This window comes from Melopsittacus undulatus, chromosome 7 (assembly GCF_012275295.1).
Source record: "Melopsittacus undulatus isolate bMelUnd1 chromosome 7, bMelUnd1.mat.Z, whole genome shotgun sequence".
NCBI classification, from domain to species: domain Eukaryota; kingdom Metazoa; phylum Chordata; class Aves; order Psittaciformes; family Psittaculidae; genus Melopsittacus; species Melopsittacus undulatus.
In genome coordinates, this window is record NC_047533.1 from 40,119,249 (window position 1) to 40,139,917 (window position 20,669).

The 20,669-nt window shown below is 35.8% G+C and overlaps 1 protein-coding gene across 5 annotated transcripts in view; it reads right to left on the minus strand.

Moving 5' to 3' along the window:
- The window catches only part of PALLD (palladin, cytoskeletal associated protein), a 191,154-nt gene that overhangs the window by 131,368 nt on the left and 39,117 nt on the right, over nucleotides 1-20,669 (minus strand). The window contains exons 1-2 of one of the 5 annotated variants that reach the window (XM_031045800.2): nucleotides 14,001-14,228; nucleotides 10,985-11,078 (exon numbers count right to left, since the gene is read on the minus strand). The exons of 2 other annotated variants lie outside the window; for them this stretch is intronic. The gene's annotated coding sequence lies outside the window, so the exon portion shown is untranslated. Of the gene's footprint in view, nucleotides 1-10,984; nucleotides 11,079-13,831; nucleotides 14,229-20,669 lie in introns of those variants that run through there. 2 more of the 5 variants (XM_031045798.2, XM_031045801.2) reach the window with 2 other exon arrangements.

The following is a 20,669-nucleotide window of genomic DNA, read 5'->3' on the forward strand; positions in this document are numbered from 1 at the left end:
CTTTTAAAGAATGTATTTATGATGGAAGCTTTTAATTACCCAAATGATACATTGATGCAAGAAAACACGAAAGTGACACTAGAAGGTATGAAAATTAAATACAACACTGAGCAAAGCAAAGACTTATAATTGCCTAACTTTCCATAGCAAATCCCTTACAGAATGCTTTTCTTCTTAGGTTAAGAAAATTTTAAGTCAGTTGCTTGAGAGTTATCTGGTTATTTTGCATTTCTCTGGCAGTTGTAAATGCATGCCACTGATTTCAACTGTTATTGCTACATTATTCTTCAGCACAATAAGAATTTCTGCCACAAAATGTATTTTTCTGTAGTTACTGAACTTACCTTCTACATAATTACTCCTACAAATTCCACCACTGAGGCAACAATCTCCTACAGCCTATGGTCCATCTGCTTTACCTCAGCTTTTGTACAAGCTATTCTTAATGGAGCACCTTTGTGAAAACATTACACACATGATAGCCTGAGCTAATAGTAACTACATCTTTCCAGTAACTCTCCATTGAATTAAGGACAAATTTGTCCTGAAATACAAATTGTTTTGGTTTTGTTGTTTTTTTTTTTAAAGGAATCCTTACAGCTGTTCAGATTTTTTTGTTTGTTTGTTTGAGAGACAGAAAGTCTTAAAAGATGTGGCCTTGGTGTGGGAAAAGCATAAATAGTGATTGATATTTTTCTGCATTTCTCGTAATCTGAATACATACCATGGAAAACTATACAGAAGAATGTAAGAATGTAAAGAAGAATGAGCTAATAATGCAAAACCATTCTAATTCAGTAAAATTTCATCATTATGCATTGCACACTTCTGTGTTAACCCTGCTTTCTTATAAAGGTCTAGAAGATAAGAATGATGTGATAAAGTAATGAAATGTCTGAATGTAAGGGAAAAATGGTGAGACTGCCTATAATGAAGATGTTTAATGCTAATTTTTCTTTACAGAAACCAGAGATAATATAACATACAGACAAGAGGTACTTGCTCTATGATTTACTTGGACATGTAATCCAAAGCTATTTAATCGTGATTAATAAACATCTCCGCTGTAACAAGCAGCACAGGAGGCTAAGGTCATGTTCCCTAATGGATACTCACTTGCAGGAGTAACTTTTTTTAGGAGTGGATACATTCACCATTTTTTTAGAATTCTGATTATAAAGAAAATACTCAAATACTTAACAGAAGAACAATAAAGAATTTAGCAACTTTCTTGCTGAAGTGGCTTCAAAGCCTCCTAAGTACATTTATGCTACACAGCAAAGAAGCCAGGGAAGTGTCTCTTGCTGTTGACAGTACTGTGGTGCTGGGGCAAATGATATTTCACAAATGCAACTAATGGTGTCCAAATCAGATACCACGTTTCAGGTAATCCTGTTTCATCATGCAGAAATAAGACATCTATGCAGCTACATTTATTCAGTAGGAACAGCAAGGAGATTATATTTCTTTAACTGGCTAAAGAAGCAGTTAATATCAAAGAAAAAATCTGTATGTTTTCCCTCTCTAAACAGGATGAACAAATATCTTACGTTTATAAAGAATTTTTTTCTAAAAAAATATTGTTTATGTTACAATCAGTCTTCATATATGAAAAAACAGAATGCTGACCTGTATGTTGAATAACTCATTTTCTAATTCTGAAGTCCAAAGTTGAAAGCCTAACTCATATCCTATTTAATTTACCTTTGCCCCAAATGATTTATCTTTCTTCCTTATCTCTGTCCATCACCAAAAGACAAAGCATCTTATCACTCTTGATCCTAACTGTATGTTTTCTGAACACAGAAGCATTTACCAGGTGAAGGTGTAACTCATGTATTTCACAAGCAGTTTCAGAAGCCTTGCACAGAACTTTATTTTCTGTATTTGCGTGCAAGCCCATGTTATAAATGTGTCACTTTTAGAAGCAGCAATTTAACTGACAAATTGATGTGGATTGATAATTCTGTTTGTTCTATATTTGGGTAATCATCGGACCAAGAAAGAGAGAAAATAATGTACAATTTAAGGATATGTTATAGAGTGCAAACTGCAAACTGCCTTTTACACCAACCATGGTGATTATTTGCCACACATACAGCTAGTTATTTAAAAAAAACAGTGCTTTCTCATTTCATTGAGTAGCTTCTAGAAGTGAATTTGGGCATATATAGATTTACAAATTATGTGTCCATATTCAGATATGTAAAGAAAAAACACGAGAAAAACCGCAAGAATTTGTATGTAATTTGAGATACTGAGGTTTCCATACTTTTATCTGCAAGACACTTTTGAGGACTGTTGGACTCATAACTGCAGGTTAAATTTAATGAGATTTTCCATAGTAGTCATTTTCTTCAGAAAAATAATCTCATTACAGAACAAGTGATTAACAATGCTTAATGTAACAAAACTATATTTAACGTAACAATTTCCCTATATCAGACAGTTTCTTCACTCACTACTATTTTCTGGAGCATTATTTTGTACTTCACAAGTCTATAGGAGAGTATTTTACATAACCTTTTATTTGACTAAGCTTGAGTTCCTGCTGCGTATCACCCTGCGTATCATCCTCGTTCTATCATCAATTACAACTCAGTCATACATCTGACATACATCTCCTAAAGGGGCTTTTGAAATGAAGTGCAGTCTCTGCAAAGATGATCAGAACTTCTCTGCAGATGCCTAAGAAATAATCCCGCTGTCTCACAGGTTAACCAGTCAGAAGAAGGATAAATAAGAATAATCAAAGGGAAGACTACTACTCTCCTCAAAAGATAGAATAGACACCACCTGGTACAAATGAAGAGCCAAAAGAACTCTTTGCTCCACTATAATTAGAGTTCTGCAGTTCAGTACTGAAAACAGTCACTCAACACCTTGGATAGCTGCACTTGATATGTCATTTTTCAAGCTCTCATTATGTGTTGAAAATGAAATGAATTTCCTTCAGAATAAAGCCAATACTACCTCACAACAAAATACCTTCAACTTCAGGAGACTAAGCTGCTAAAATTGAAAAATTTATTCTCTTCACTTAAAACAATTTTCTTCAGATATAAGACTCCAAAATGTAATTATAAAAGCCTGCAAATATTAGTAAAAAAAAAAAAGATATATTGGATTGGAAATAGAAGTGAGCTACAATAGCCAAACATTTATATGTATTTTTAATGCACATATGTGTCTAATATACACATATATAAACATACACACATACATATGTTTTTTTTCAATATCACTAAATACAAGATATGGCAACATAACTGAATAGTTGCAAATTTCCACTTATTATTAGCCTCCCTCTTAGGTTTGGGAAAAGGCAGTTTGTTTCTTTGTTTCATAAATACAGTAGTAAAATGATGTGTAGCCTCTCTGGGTTTCAGAGTTAATTTAATAAAATTTAGATAAATAAATACAATAAGGAGAGGAGAACCCCAGAACCCAAACCCTGTGAATACTAACAGATCATAATCTGGTTTGCAAACTTCAAAATTATTTTAAATGCTTTAAAAAGGAAAGAAAAAGGGGAGGAAAGGGGAAAATTCTTTGGCATTCTGATCTATCTACAAATGTCATTCTCCATAAGAGATTAGTAAAACCAAAACAAAAGCCAAGAGGCACGACAGCAGACTTCACACTAAAATCAGTAGGTGCTTCCAGCACTGTTAGGACGAATGAAGGAAAGTACAAGTTCAAACTGAAGCAGGCAGAGTACATACAGTGAGTATACATTTATTTCATTCCTTAACATTCCAGACAACTTTCTCATTTTGTCTTTTCAGGTTTCATATTTTGATGAAAGCTTCTTTTGAAATATCTTACACACTTCCATCTCCACTGCAATGTAGGCAATAGCTTGCTGCCAATGCCAATCAATGTGTAAGCTGCTTCCATGTATCAAAGCATAAAGATGGAACAGTTTATAAATGTGAAGAAAGAGGAACTGCAGGCATGAAACAGCTGATTGCAGTTCTGTGCCTAATATTACTGTAGATGCTTTAATTATTTTTTTAATGTAAATCAGGTTTAAATGATTACCAGATACAATCTTTTGTCTTCCATACTTTCATAGGTTTATACTCTCAGAGGATTATCACAGAACTGTGAAATACTCTATACAGAATTCAGCACTGAACACAAGACAAATCCAGCACTGGAAACATGCACTGTTTGCATTTAAGTAGCTACTACATAGGAGCCCCTATAGTTTTAGGGCATGAAATGCCAGACACCAAGCAATAATTTCTTTCTTTCTGACAGATAATTAAATTGACTGGTTTTGTACAACTTCCTTCTTGGGCCTGGAACATCTTACCCTGAAGTCAAAGTGTGGTAGACATTACCCGTATTTCATATTGTTCCACTAATTCACTTGTCATTAAGTCAAGCAGACCCCTTCTGCTTCTGTCTGTAGTTGTGCCAGCAGAAATTTATTTATTTGCTGTTTTGTTTCATGCAAAGATTATAATCTCTTCCCCAAAAAATCAGAATATTAGATTTCCAAAGTGGAGATGCTCCTCTGTTTTTTTCACCCTGTGGCTAAAGGAACCCTTTGCTATGTATGGAAATACATACATATGAACAAATTTTCTTCCAAAGATAATCCAGGAAACTCTGCCTGTTTTATTTTCTATTGAGCATCCTCAAATATCTGTTTAAACAAAGTTACAGAAATATAACCCATACATTTTAAAAAGTAGTCTCCAAATGCAGCCAGCTCTGTACTGAGAATCAGAAATAGGGGAAACATATGAGACCAGAATTACAGTTTAGTGCTTCAGAAAAGCCACACATATGACTATTACAGATGACACTCTTGGTTTTATACGGGCTGTTCTCAGTCTCAGTGTGTGCTGGAACACCCAACTAGAGCAGCATACTATGCCACCCTTATTTTATTCCCTGTTCCCTCCCTTCATCCAGTTTTCCCATTCTGTTAGGCATACCCTCATGTGCATTTTCAGTAAGAACATTCACCATCATATTCCACAGTGTTTAGCACATGGCATATCTTGCTAAACATAAACATTAGACCACCTGGTAAAAACGGTGTGAAGAGGATCTAATAGTTCAGAACAGTAGTTCCCACTCATTTACAGTGAATGTCGGCAATCACACACGAACGTTCTCATCTCTGAAGTAGGTGAATAAAATGAATCTCTAAAGAAAAGCTCAATGAATAGGATTTTCAGTCTCAAAACTGTAACTGGACATGAAATAATTAGATATGCTTTATTATTGAGAAACTGAAGAACTTTGTCCACTGTCACCCAGTAAAGGTAAGAGTGAGGTCAGAACTCAGCTCGCACTGCCTTAACACTAAAACCATGTTCACGCACTGACCAGCTCTCCAGAATAAGAGCAGGTTCTGACTTTGCATTACCATATTTTAAAAAGCTAAGAGATTGGAATGAAGAGACTGATGTAAGTTATTCTATAGCTCTGCATGGCAATCAGTACTGGAGTTTCATTTGCCAGCTGTTGTAGAAAAATTTTACATGGACACCTGCCATTAACTCTGAGGACGGTTATGCACCTACGTCTCCAACACGTGCACTAAATAACTGTAACTGTGTTCACCTAAACTGCAGATATTTGACTTATACACACCTAGGTTTACATCAAGTTACCACTTCTGGTATTCGATAGGAAATTACCATGATCATGGAAGGGAAGAAACAAAATTAAAAGCGGTGAAGACAGTTAAAGCAGGTTAAAAAAAAATCAAAGAATTTAATAATCACATGTAAAATGCTGAACATTTTTCAGACCCAAAGAACTGTTGAAACTTGCAGGATTAACATGATTGCTTGTCTAGCTGAAATTGAATGTGTATCATCTATAACTAAAATGCTTCTCTTAGCCATCCCTTTTAACTGTATATTCCTTTGACCAGAAGTGCATTTTGAACTAGTGTGCTGTAATTGTTTTGCCAATATGGGGAGGGAAACCTCTTACAGAAATGCCCAGCATAATCTTACAGTGGAATAATGCTATAAACTTTGAGGAAAGGATTGTAAAGAGTTAAAAGTAAAGAAGAAGATGGAAAGTTATAAGGGTGAAATTGCATTTACAAAGTTGAAATCCTATACGTAAGGTAGATTGTATTTAATATGATTGTGGTGAGTTAGTTAGTGGCAAGTTCCTGGCTGGCGATACACATTTCAGATGAAGCAGTAATGCTTCTCAAAACCATAATGCTCAGGAAGAAGCTAGGAAGTATTTCAGACCAATTGCTTTAGTTCATAGAAAAACCCCAACAACATTAACCTTTTTATTTGCATCTGTGGCATTAGCTAAACTAGACCAGATTAAATACAAAATGAAACCCTGCATAATGAATACAAAATTGTTTCATTCTTACATGAATACTGTTCCTATTATCAATCTCCCTTTTTCTTAATTCCCAGTTACTTCCAAACTAGTCAGTAAACACAACTTTTCTGACCAGAAGATAAACCACTTGATTCACGCAGATCAGGTCAGCAACTTAGTAGCTGAGAACAAAGGAAAACAGCTATCATCAGTTTTGTCAGTGCCTTGCATTAAGTATGCCAGCAGTCAAATCTAGTCAGTGAGGCTCAGCCTGCAGAGATGGGCATCATTCTGCAGAGTGTCAGAGGATGTAGAGAACAAGTAGCCCAGCACTGACTACAGTTTTCAGTATTAGCAGCAGCCTTGAATGGCTGGGATGTCAAAAGAGGAATTTGCCATCACTGAAGCATTTTAAATTAGGATGACCTGTACTCACAGTTTGTTTCATGTATTTACCGATAACAAGAGTAGCAACTGTATAGTCAGAAGAGATGGTTTGGCTGAAGTTGGTGACATACAGCTTAAAGCTCTCAAATTTCTGAAACTGATCATCACGCTTTTCACATCCTAAACATAAAACAAAGTCCTCATGCAAGCGTCCTCAGGACTATCAGGAAAATAAGATCAAATGAGGTTTTTGTATAGTTGTTTGAGGTACTCGACAATGGATATAATCAAAACACACATAATGGATATAATGGATATAATAAAAAAGCACGTCTTCTGTTTTCCAAAAATAAATCAATAGTAAGCACTTACACTTTGGTTCTTGGGGTTTGGTTTGTTTCCTTGCTTTTTAATCAACAATTTTCTAATATTTTCTTGTTCATAAATTAAATCAAAAGGTTGTAAATAAAGAGTATTCTGCATTTTGGAGTCTTGACAATTTTGTGGTTTCAATGTTTTTCTTTAGTAATGTCTAAATAAGCAAATGCAGAAATTCTGATCATTCAAGTTCAATTCTAATATTTTTCTTTCTGTACAGTGTTTTCTTAAGTTTTACATATTTTGAAGTTATTTTTCACATTTGCTTGACAGAAGTTAAAGGATCAAGTCTCAGAAATAATGCAGCTAATTTGTTGCATTATTGCTATTTAACCATTTTTAAATGGTTAAGTTTTTGGTGAAAGCTTGTTCTTAACTTATGGACACAGTCTTTGCCAAATACACTGAAGTCTTCACCCATACAGCTAATTCTTGCTATTTCACTTGTATTCTTTAATTCGTAATTCAGACTCAGTGACATTGACTCTTTATATAAGTACAACTGGAAAATTTTGGGAAAACTAAAGAGAAATTCAGCAGAAGAAATTATTGAACCTAGATCTGAGGTCACCTGTATAATCATTGAAATATAGCAAACAATCTAAAAATTGACTTTGTTTCAATAATAGTTTAATATCCAGAGGAGACAGACAACTTCAGACCTTTTGCACACACATATTTTTACCATGTTTAATAGTTTCTGAGCCTATTGGCCTGGACTGAAACTGGAAGCTTTCTGAATTATTTTCCAACATTAACTAGCAGAACAATGCATCAGCAATACTGATTATACCTGTTCTGATCCATAATGTAATATTATCAAATATATTTTCCACAGTTGCTGGTGAAAAAAACAAAAACAAACAAACAAAAAAAGACCTGGTCTCTGTGTAACAGCTACAATTTTTACAAGTAACTGTACTTCTCTTTGCCATGCTGTTTCCTTATATCCTACCTCAGAGGTAAGTACAATAACAGACATCGCAAAAAACTCCCATTAAAACAGCTAAAATAAAATTCAAGACTTTGGACTCCCAGATAACATCTGCGGTGTCTTAGGACAGATTTAGAGTGTGTTATATGAGAAGGTCTAGCTGAAACAGCAGATAAGAGGAAGGAAAGGGTGGGGAAGGAAAAGTGCCTGTCCTTGAAGCCTCAGTTCTCTCAAGGCAGCAAAACTTATGCCACCATTTCCTCAGCATCCTTAAATATAGCATCCCTTTACAGAAATTACATAACAGCCAAAATGTGACCAACTTGGTTTATGCAGATAGGTACCTATCACTAGGTGAACTGCTGCATTCATGTGCATTTCAAAAATCCACAAGGACTCTCTTTAGAGAAGGATTACATTCACCACTTAAACCAGACATGAATCATAGGTATCACCTTTGCCTGATTAATAACAATTAACTTATTCTACCTGTTCAGCTATCAGTTAAAGTACCTTTACACACTCTCACTAGCTACAACACAGCACAGTTCTCACTTGAGACTTTGATTTCAGGCTTATCAAACTTATATCCATCGTTGCAGTTATCAATACAGTATGATCCAAAACTGGGCATGTATCCTTGCTTTGTGCCTTGGTCACTGCCTGTGTATCTATGGCTAGTGACTGCTTACTCCAAGCATTCACCACTTTCAAGATTCTCCCCACCTACCAACATACAGTGGTCTAGCCAGCCATGCCTCAAAGCACACCATGTGTGTTTTTCACAACCATTAAGAAAACTGAAACATGAAACAGTATCAAAAGCAGGTTTTACTGGAAAATCAAAAATTCCATAGGAATCCACAGGTTGAGGGTCAACACTCAAGACTGCTTTAAAGTCTACTCCTTTTTGTAAAAACAAGGTTTTACATATGCTTGCTGTGGCCCATGTAAATCCTAGAGCTTCTTGATCCCTATTTCCAACCCTTTTCCATCATGCCTCTTTCCACTTCTTGAAAAACTGAGTAAAGAGAGAGGATCTACTTTACATATGAGCACTGTAACGCAGATTGCATCAGCATTACCGTCAGAAAAAAAACATTTAAGTACTCATTACATTTGAGAATAATGACAAATGTCAATCTAGTTACAGGTTAATACCTGCATACCCTCAGCATCCCTAACAAAGCTGGCCTAGAGATGTCTCATAGAACAGAATTCCAGTATTTACATGAAGACACAGAGATATTCCCATCTTTACTATGCAGCAGAATCTTACCACCTCTGTTTCAGCTGATTTGAGGGCTCTGGAATTTGTCAAACATGAGCACCATAAAGGCTACACTTCCTTCTTTTTTTTTTTTTGGTAGAAAAACTGTACTGTTTCTTCCACACTACAATTAAGATTGTGTATTATAAAACCAGTTCAGGTTGCTCCTACATATTTCATGTGCATTAACAGTAAAACTGAACAGTGACACAACATTAACATAAGAGGCAGAAATGTCAAGGCCCTGTAGTATACATTTTGACCTCTGGTTACTTCTCACAGCAGTTACTCTGAAATACTAATAGCTTTTCCATCTGCATTGTACACTTCAAAGCTACAAAAAACTTCATGTAACTTTTAAACATTTACACTGTATTTTCCATGAGGCAGATATTAACTAACAGTGATTTGTGAACCCTGGGTAAAGGTTGGGGTTTTTCCTTCAGTTTTGATCCTTTTTCTTAAACTAAGAACAAAGTTCACATGTGCCCTGAAAATTAGAAAGAGAACCAGTGTTAAGCAAGAAACTAGTTTGAAAGGATATACCCAGCCATATGACTCATCACTCCTTTTGCTTGTTTCTGCCAGCAAAGTTTACTGTCCCAATAATCAAAGACAGTAAAAGTTTATTATTGTTTTTTACTGAATTTGCTGTTCTAGAATAATACTTACATGCTATTTCCAGATAAATTACTGTGTATGCGGAACTACTGTACGAACTGCTCTGTATCTTCATCTTCCAATGAGAGGCAAGAATAAACAGTAGCTTTCAATGGTATAACTTTGGTCTGTTTTCTACATTTAAAAGCCCATGGACTAGTTTTCCCATTTAGAAAGTATCTACACAAAAGCCATTTATCATCTAACACTCACATTTGAAGATTTGGATGATATTAAGTGCTATGAACCACTTTATGGGAGAAAGGATATAATGAGAAGAAAGAACTATGAGAGTACTAATGGAAGAACAAGATCTGATTTCCTATTTCAGAATTACAACACAAATAAAAAGAACAGTACAAAGTGCCTACAATACAGATTATCACCATCGCATCCCTCTGACTAGGGATACACCTTGTTCTTGATGATTACAACAGTTTATTAGTGTTCAATAAGAATCTTTTAATTTCTCTTAAGAGAAGCCCAAAATGCTAACTGTGAGAGCAAGTAATTAAACTGTATACAATAAAATGGTCATTGTCCTTCCCTTTTACTTTTTGTAAGTTCCATAACGCCTTTGGAATGGAACATATTTACCATGATTTATGGAGATCTGCCCTTATCTCTGTCCTTCTCCCTCTCTCTCAAATCAGGCCACCAATTACCCTGTAATATCCAGAATTCCTGAGATACATTTGCTCTCATTTAAGAGAGGCATGTTTGCATTCTGTGCAAAATACTCAAAGAGGCTGTTCCTCCATTTATTCAAAGGAACATTAAAAACTATTTGTTTTAACCTTGACCTTCCCATTAAATACAATGATCCCAACCCTCAGCCTCTAGGCAATTAAAAAAAAATCGTTTTAGTACATCCAGCCAACAATTTCCACGTTAAAAAAAAAAAAGGTCTAAGTTGGAGCCATGTGGTCTCAATCAGGCAGTAAAAAACTCGCTGTATTTTCTTAAATGCACAACTGCAGTATGCCCATAACCTCTCTTTTAAATCATCTTAACCAGATCTGAATCACACTCACCACAAATGATTCGGTGGCCCTGGAATGTGCTGGGGTAGACAGAGTTGCTCTGCAATGAACACATTTCCCACTTCCCTAGTGTTAAGACAATAGTCTGCAGCAAAAAAAAAAAAAAAAAGTGTTCTTTGAAAAGTTAAAGCCAAGACAAAAAGTGACATCACAGTTCAATCATTCAAGGAAAAGGGAAAAAAATTGCAACTACTGCCTAATAAATCAGTGCTGTGTACCACAGACCACAGCGAGCCAACGCAGCCAAAGAACAGCTTTTCTTGCTGAAGCAAACAGGGATACCACAGGCAGCTGGCAGGGACATGTGTAATTGTATTCACAGGGAGCTATTGAATCCATTAAGCAAGCCAGACTCAGAGAGGTTGGTTAATTAAAAAAGCAGAATAACCACAATTTCAGTAACAATCTTTGTATCCCCTTACACTGCACTACAGTATTTCTTACCACAGGCTACCATGACTTTTTGCACAGATGAGTAGGTATATGGCATGTTGTTAAAAGCTTATAGGCAGGTCAGATCAAAAAATCCCTTTGAGGTACCTGCATTACCCAGATATATGTTGCTAGCCTTCTCCACTGCTCCCTCAAGCAAACAGGAACAACAAGCACCAGGCACCTTAGCTTACTCAGCACATTTTGGAAGGAGTTCCAAAATACTACTTACACCTAAAGTTATAATAGAGGAAGGGGAATGCAATCTCTTGAGGGATCATAAAAGTCAAGTTTAAGAAGCAAATGGGCAAGCTTTCCTTGACTAACTGTAAGATTCTTAAATGCCATTTCCTCTTTAAAGGTCTGCCTGCAGCCTGGAAGATTTCTTTCAGTTTTAATCACCTCAAAAAACAATTTAAATATGCAGCCAAAGTGATGCATATATAAAACAGGAATAGGCCAGACCCAAGATGTTTTGATCCAGTTATTAACCTTTTCACACTTCATGGATGCTGGAATCTAGGGGTTTGGTACAGGCCCATCTCTGAACTCAACACTCATTGCCAAACATCACAAGGCAGCAGAAAATATGCTTTAACATATCGAAGAAGAAAAAACAGCATAAAGATTTTTCCACCACATCAATGAGGAAAAATGTCATCATAGCACCCATGTAAATTGTGAAACTGAAAGCAGCTGCTGAGGCAACCTGACATGGTGCCATCAGCAGGGGGGAGCCCAACTCAGGAAAACACTATTCCATTTTTAGCTCTGAAAAAGAATCTTCACTAGTTCTAGTGTGCAATTCCAGTCCAGTGAATAATTTGCCAGAAATAGAGCTAGTAGCTGCTATAGAAAGAAGTGCCTTAATACATGGCAAACAAAATGCGTACTAAACATCCCCAATACCCTAACACACTGCACACTACCCTGCTGAGCACTATTTTGCAGTTGTTTCATAGTAACAGAACTTGGTGGATCATTTTTTACCAATTACCCCACAAAGCAGAGTATTCTTCCAAATGAAGGGAGAAAGTCAGAATGGAAGAGCTTTTGTTATGAGTTTCTGAATTAGAAAAAAAACAAATTTGCAGATCTCAGACAAACAGTTATTGGACTGTGCCTGTTATACTTTGCACAATCACTCATTTGCTCATTCAGCATATTTTTCATGTGACTAGATTCACCCTGATAACCAGCAGTTAGTAAGGTGGTAAGGGGAGGGTACCCTGTTGACACAAAATAGGTGAATAACTACTTGAAGTACCTGATGAAGCCAGAGTTAAGGAAAGAGAAAAAGCTTTCCTCTTTTCAGCTCTGTTGTTGTATGAGTACATTCAATCATCTGGTCTTTCCCCCTTTGTCAAATTTATGACACAGTTGAACTTTTGGATTTCAAGGGTTTGTTATTTATCACTTTATTAAGATAGCCCATGTAGCAAGACGTAATAGCATGCTGATAGCAGGGCTTATCAGTAACTTTAAAACAAATGGGTTCCAACAGTGAATTTCCTTTGACAGCTAGATGGCATTTCTGAAAGCAAGGCATTTGGGTTAACCTGCTGTTGTGCTGATTATTATAAAACTTTTTCTAAAGACAAGACAAGAAGATATAAAAAAAGGATCCTTAAGACAAAAGAATCCATTCTGCTAGCAAACTTAAAAGGCAGCAGTGTTAACACTTTTATAAAGCAAGAACAACTAAATAATTTTGCTTATGGGAAGAAAACCAAGTTTCTTTTTGCAATTCCTCTCCTCAATCTGAGTAATTTATGCAAGCATACACTCTTTTCTACTGTACGTTAGCTTTCACTTGCATGCCCCAGAACAGTAGACCCTTAAAGCTTTTTGTTTTCAAACACAGATTCCCCTGGCTCCTAATGCTGTGGAGGGGAGGAGGAGGTGTGTGTGCTCTGAATGAATGCCAGTCATTTAAAACAAGTTTATTTTTGGTTCCTATAACCTAAACAGTCTTAGGAAGCATCTCATCCCTTTTCACTCCCCCATGCCCCTGAACTTCAGTTCTATTCGTATCCTCTGTGATACTTCCCAGGTTCAACTCTTGCACTTACAGCAAATGGGTTACTCTGCTAGTTACTCTGTACTACGTGTGGTTTTAAGACAAAACAGATTTACAGACAACCTGATAATAAAGACATTTGGAAAGCTTTACAGAATTGTACAGGTACTTAGGAAATTTTCTAAAATACATAAATTCTTACAGTGATTTATGAAAAGGGAGAAATGAGGAATATTTTACTGGTATACACTATTCTGAAAACACCATAACTGAGTACACACTGTATGATTCACTCATGTACTTTTTCTCCTCCTCTATTGTAGTAAAACAGCTAAAGCACCTTATTGTTCCTTGCATCTTTATACACATTTAATGCTGGCACTTACCGTTGCAGAAGAGATTGACCCCCACACCCCTCAAAAAAGCTCGTCTCTGGATCCTTTATTTCTTGACTACCCCCGTCTCTTAGCTTTGCTGCTCTAAATTCAGCCTAGTCGGCAGAAGAACACAGAAAAAATTAATAGACAGCCAAGTTGACAAATTCCAGCCACTCACGATCGGCAGTGAAGACGTTCTCCCTAGTTCTGACTGATTCCAAAGAACAAAGCCTGCTGGCAATGAGGAAGCGGAGTTTAAGTCCTCTGGCTTCAGTCCAACTGTTGCTCTTGCTTTTGCTTCGGAGTACGTGATAGTGTTTGTATGAGCTTGTAATGCATGTAAGAGATGGGGGCAGGGGAGAAAAGAGGGTGTGTGTAAGGGGAGGAATGCTAGTCATATCCAAAAATAACATGAAGGAAGTAATGTAGTGATCCGTCTCCCCTCATTCTCTGCTGCTATTGCATGTATTGAGAGTGTCTCTACCCCAGGATTCTGATCTCAAGAGTAGATAGAGAGAAAATTCCAACCTGACTTGCAGTTCATTTGATTGCACTATTAAACTGCAACTGAAGAGCTCTACACTTACAAAGACACATCATGAGATGCATGATTTAGTAGCAATCTACTTGATAATAGCAAAGCCAGAGTGAATTTCACACTGTGCATTTGTTTGCAAACTGGAGAGAAAAAACAGAAACAGCTACTGAAGTTCATTACATGTAAAAAAAACAGCATCACGTTTGCCTTTCCACAAGTTCCTAAATTCCAGTCGCAGATATTTCTAGGCACTGCTTAATGTGATTTTTTAAATAGCAAATGTTGCAACTTTACAATATAATGTTGAAGTAAGGATAGAAAAGTCTCTATGTAGCTTATTTTCACCCTTTTTCAGACATTTTCCTAAACAAATTCCACATTCAGAAAGTACTCTCTGTCAAAAAGAAAACCAACAACCACAACACAACACAAACAAGAAAAACCTCACAGAACAACAACTAATTAAGGCTTCCTGCCTAGATAATCAGAAAGTTATAATGTAACTATTATCAGGGGGTTTGTAAAAAGCTTTAGAATATTGATTCCAATACTTTTGGGGGTTTAAAATACTTACCAATAGTCATGAATAAGTGAAAAAAAAAATTCAGGCAAAACACTAAATCATTAGTGATAACCTCATTATTTTTTTTTATTAGTTGTATTTAATCTGGACTCTGTTGAATTAATATGATGACCCCTAAAACTACCTATACACCTAGAAGCACTCTCTGTGATTAGTTACAATTTCAGGGGTATCTTTATTGTACCCTGTAGGGCTTCAATCTCAAGCAAGTGCCCTCAAAATATTACAATAAAACACAACACCATTTATATGTTTTAGCATACTACACCCATCAAAAAGTAGTACATTGCAGAGGAGTATTAATTTTTAAAAGGTTTAATTAAACCATGATAATAAAAAGAAAGGTCATAGCAATTTTGGATTTAATTTCATCTCATGCAGAATAGTTTAGCCCAAGATTTTGAGCCATCTGACCTGGTACTATCTATTTTAGAAAATCAAAACTGATCAATTCCCATAATGAATAGCTCTGAAATACTAATTCTCAAACCAGAAATCAAAGTGAGAAAGGGAGAAAAGAGAGAAGTTAAGACTCATGCATGCCAGTTTCAACAATGATGGCATAAACCAGCCATCTGCTTACACAAGACTGTGTTCCACAGTGTGTAGATCAGACCTAGTGATTTCCATATCCAGGGTCAGTATTTTTTCTGGACCTACCTTTTTCTCCTAAAGGAAAGACTAGTGGAGCTTTGGATAGGAGCTTAGATTTTATAGAACTGATATAATACACTTCCTTGTATTCCCATTGCATGAAAGAAACTACAGTACTTTTCCAAAGCCAGTAGCAAAACCAATTGTTGTGATAAATTTTAAAGCTACAAATACACTCTATGTTGAAGGTAAATCTCAGAAGCCTATAGAAACCATCTGGAATGAAAGGAAGTCTTGATGATTTAAGTTTGCCTTCCTGCATATTCACTAGAGATGGAATTTCAATATATTGTAAAGCCATAAAAGTTACAATAAATCCAAGTTCTGTATCAGGAAGTTCACTGAGCCCTACTGTGATGTACTTTTCTGTGGGCACTTTACTCCTTTGTAGCATTACAGAGCTTGGCTTCCTTTACTGTCTTGAAGTTTGCCGGCCCAAATTTAACCTGACAGATTTCACAGGCAAGAAAAGATCAAGAACAGATAAGATTACCTAAGGGCATTTAGTCCACACCTCATCCCAACTTGAACATCAGCTGCACTGAATTTGCTGAATTGGCTAATTACAGATCTAAGTTGAAAAACATATGCTTTAAGTGGACAACAATAAGCCCACATTGAGTTTCATTTGCAATTGAGTCTCCAGATGAAGAGGTTAGTCCAAAACTCAGTCTTAGTCCAGACATTTCAATTTGATTTGCTATTATGAAAAAGCACAGTCCTAAAAGAATATGGATTCAGCAAAAGTATAAAACTACAAAATAAACACACAAAAAAGCAAGCAAACAAAAAGTAAGGTGGAGAGCTGTCACCTGCTTTCCTCTGTCTGAGCACTTCTGTCATAATCAGACCCAAACCTGTGATGCTGCTTTCAGAAGACTCTGAAACCCAGACAACCAAAAACTCAAATGAGATATGATAAAGTACGGTTGAGTAGTTCAGTAGCTGATATTCCACAATATTTATCCATCAAACAAATCATTACTAATATAGATATGACATTATTTTATTCTTGTCATAGATGACAAAGATATATGGCACAAAAAAATACCTGGGATTGTTTATTTTTGAGTAATTGCTGAATTAAAATATTGAATATTTCAGGGGTCTCAGCTACATAAATGATTTATTATTTATGCATTGTTATTGAACATTGTTATTTAACTCAAACATAATGTAACACTATCCCATTTATGAAACTTGCAACAATTGTATATTTGCTAATTTGCAGTTACGTGCTCCAGATAACATCTTATTTTCTGCATACAAAAAAATGAGCTTCAGGTTTCAAATTCTGATGAATATTTACCAGAATTCAGTTGTTTTTCAAATGTTTTCATTTCTAGTTAAGGGAGGAAGGAAGGAAAAGAAAAGATATATTACAGTTTCTTTCACTGAAAGTTCAATCTCTTTACACAGAAATGAGACACTTCGTGGTAGTGACATTTTGACTGGTAAGATACAGCTGTCATAAACTGCTTACTGCTTAGACCAGATGGCTATAGTAATTCCTGAAGCATTAGACACACGCATAAGAAAATATAATCAGCAAAAAGTAATACAGAATGTGTAATGTCAGAGTTGACTACAGGTAGTAGCTTCTAAAAAGCAAGTTTTTCTTATATTACTATACGGTAAGGCCAATTCAGAGAGGTTATGGCAGACCCTCTTGGCCAGTGTGCATGAAAAAGCCATCATATTGAATTTTTTTTCCTCCCAGAATTATAGTATAATAAAATAAAGCCATGTATTAAGAGGAAAAAAAATTGTTTCTTTTGAGCACTTACTAGACAGCTCAGGTAAACTGGGCCATTGAACAATTTTAGTATCTTGTACTCTGTACACACAAATGTGTTTCCCACTAATAGCCTGTGTAAATTTGGTGTTCAGCAGTAAAAATCACACAGTGTTTGGATATAGGGAGCACTTGCAAAACAATGGCTATAACCTAATACAAGAAAGAAGACCTGCAAGAAGGTAGAACACTAAGGTCAGCCAGCCTGCACTTTCCCAATTCAAGTATTTTCCTTTTAGTATCTACATATCCTAAACTGTTCAAATGATGACCCATGCTGTGTTTATATTGGATTCAGAAAACAGTTATAGGTTTTGCTTTTTCTATCCATATAGCCTCTCTATAGTTCCTGTATCTTCCGACCCAAAATATGCTCTTTCCTGATCTTCAGCCTCTCCACTGCTCCTGAAGATTAGTGTTTGAAAAAGGGGAAGTGTTTCTGTGGCATAGGTTTAGAGGAGCTTTTTCCTCTGTAAAGATGATGTGTGAAGTATCTGCATGTTCTGAAATTATTTCATGTCAAAAAAGGGCCTAAAGGGCAATCAGACATTTATGAAAATGAGACTTACTGTATTGTTCCCAAGTCTTCTCTGTCTCTTGGAGAAATAATGTAATAACTTCCTCCCTTCCAAAAAGGTTGACTAAACTTTTACAGAAAATATCGTCTAACTCAGAGGAAATTGAAACTGTAATTACGCTTTCCTTTCATGAAATCTTTCTTATTTGAAAAAGTATATACATAATTCTGTTTGTGTGGCCTCTAGCGTTTCTATTTCCATTGTTAACTCACTTCTATATAAGCAGCAGAGATGCAGAAGAACAAGGTATTAGGAACAGCCTTATAGGCTGTGAATATAAAGGGATGTGTTCAAATATCTCAGAATAAACTAATTAATGAGATCTCTTCTGCACAACCCAAGGTCAGAAGGAGTATCATACCTATTTGAAGTTCCAAAGAAATCACAAACTTTTCAAACCCAATACCTATTAAAATGCACGTTACATACAAGCTACAGCCTCAAGGAGAATGACCTCAGGTTTAGTATCTGTATCACACTGACAGTGTGCATTCAGACAAGTTTGGTTTTCCAAATGCTTTATAGTTGCATCATAACATAAAGTGGTAGAAATATGTATTTGTTACTACTACACAAATAAAAATCCTCCCCATCTGCACTTAAGCCTGAAAGTCAGTCACACCACATGAATGATATTCCAGAGCACTGGAAGAATGTAAGAATCCTGTAGAGTTGGCATCTCTCTTTAGACACGAACAGGAATTCCCCAAAGACTAAAAGGCCCAAGAACCATTTTAATAACTATTACTTTTCAAATCAGTTGCTACATCTGATTTCAATGAACATTTGTTTACTTTTAGGGGGGAATCCATGCAGGTATCCCAAGCCGAAACAAGTCAAATGGCTGAAGAATTTGTTCACAGAGTTAAAGTATCATTTACTTTTGTTTGTTTATTGAATCAGTTGTAATCTCAGGATAAGTATATAATAATCAGTCCTGAAATAAGTTCCATTTAAATTGCTGAGGGATTAAATATAAAAGCACCTTAAAAGGATGCAAGAACTAGGATAATGGTAGGGTGGAGTCGAGGGGAATCAAGCATTTCTAAAACTCAACTCATCCACTTGTTTAATTCATGCATTGTCCATATGATTCATACACTGGGATTATTCTGCTTGAGGCTATAGCTCATGGGAATTATTCTTCTTAACTGACACAGAGTTTGAGAATCTCATACCTCCTCTGATGCTCCTATTTATCTGCAGTTTTAGTTCATTCTCATGTTGAGAGAACATACAAACATAGAGTGTGGAAATGGGTAACGATTCTCCATTACATTCTGTCAGAAAATAAAAACCTAAGTACTTCTTTCTGGATATTTTCACAAATAAGTGAACACTTTCAGAGCATTCAAGAAGAAAATTATACTTTTCCTTTCACAAGAAATTATAGATCCAGAGTAGGGCTAGAGAGAAGTGTCAGATTTGGTTGTAAAAAATAACAAACTATTCCTAAAACTTGCTGCACTCTTGTAAGGTAACCTTCAGTGTGCTCCCTAGTTCTATCCCAGGTCTCTTTTTTTAAAGTTTTTCCTAATTTTATTTTATGTCATTATGCCAGGTTGGACAGAACCCTGGGCAACATGGTCTGGTGTGAGGTGCTCATGGCAGGGGGGTTGGAACTGGATAGTCTTAAGGTCCTTTCCAACCCTAACCATTCTGTGATTCTAAGAAGTGTAGCTAAGCTGGGATGGAAAGCCCCTATGTTTTCTCATGTCTTAAAGGTTGAGTTCTTGAACCGATCAAGTTTTTAACTGACAGCAAGAGAACTGCCATACACTGAAAGTCATACAGCAGTTTGTGAAAAAATAAGTTGATTTTTATTCCATCAAACCCCTGCAAGACTATAAACATCCTGACCTCCTCACCGAACAATAAACCCTTCTGTTCTCAGTGAACAGCAGGTTGAGAACCAGCAACAACAAAGCTTTAAAATGGGAAGAACAACCTCTTTTTAACGAAACAGTGATTAGTTTAAGCTAACTGAAAAATGCTGCATTTTTTTTCAAGATGTGTTTACTAAGCAGTAGAAGCATCCAGCACAGTTGACAGTCAGCCAGCATTTTTAAATTCTCATAAAGAAAGCAGCTAAACTGAAGAAACAAACCCTTGTGCTGGGTTCTGATGTTAAATTAATCAGTACTTGAGAAGTTCTTACAGTCACGATATTGAGACTGTTTTCATAAAAGCCCATCTGATTCCTTTGGTTTACTAGTAACAGAAAGTGTGAAATGTTTGTACCGATGCTTTATGTTAGATAAGGGGAGCATTTAAATAAGCCAAAAATCCATGTCCATCTGCAAAGAGATAAACAACATGTACATCTACTTGTTTAAAAAGAAATCTCTTTCTGTCACTATTGGTCTTTTATAAGTTAGAAAGGTGGCCACATTTTTTCTTTTTCAAGCTTTTGTAACATTACATTTTGAGAGATACTCTGTATTACAAAGCTGCATTTCTTTCTGGAGGGTTAAAATGTTTTTATTATCAATGAAACAGAAAAAACCAGAAATTATATTTGATATAGAGTAAGGACTAGAAATAACTTAGAAATTAATATTTTTCATAAAGGAAGTATTGTTATCAGCAGAAAATGAAATTAAAAGTATATTTAAATGACCTATCCAAAGTATATCTAATTCTTTCTCTTTTTTTAAGGAAATCTCATTTGTTTACATACTCTTTACATATTCTTTAAC